Source organism: Cebus imitator, unplaced genomic scaffold, assembly GCF_001604975.1.
Source record: "Cebus imitator isolate Cc_AM_T3 unplaced genomic scaffold, Cebus_imitator-1.0 Scaffold34, whole genome shotgun sequence".
Lineage (NCBI taxonomy): Eukaryota > Metazoa > Chordata > Mammalia > Primates > Cebidae > Cebus > Cebus imitator.
This window is the reverse complement of record NW_016107349.1, coordinates 9,885,273-9,885,549: the sequence shown is the minus strand read 5'-3', so window position 1 is coordinate 9,885,549 and position 277 is coordinate 9,885,273.

The following is a 277-nucleotide window of genomic DNA, read 5'->3' as shown; positions in this document are numbered from 1 at the left end:
CAGCTTCTCGGGTGGCTGGGACTAGAGGCATACACCACCATGCCCAGATATATATACATTTTTTTCTTGTTGCTCAGACTGGTCTCAAACTCCTGGTTTGGCCCATCTTTTAATCACATTGTTCTCTTATTGTTGAGTTGTAAAAATTCTTTGTATCTTTTGGTTAACAGGGCTTTATCAGATAACTGTTTTGCAAATATTTTCTCCCAGTCTGTGGCTGGCCTTTTTATTCTCTTGATGTCTTTCTCAGAGCAGACCTTTTTTTTTTTTTTTTTTT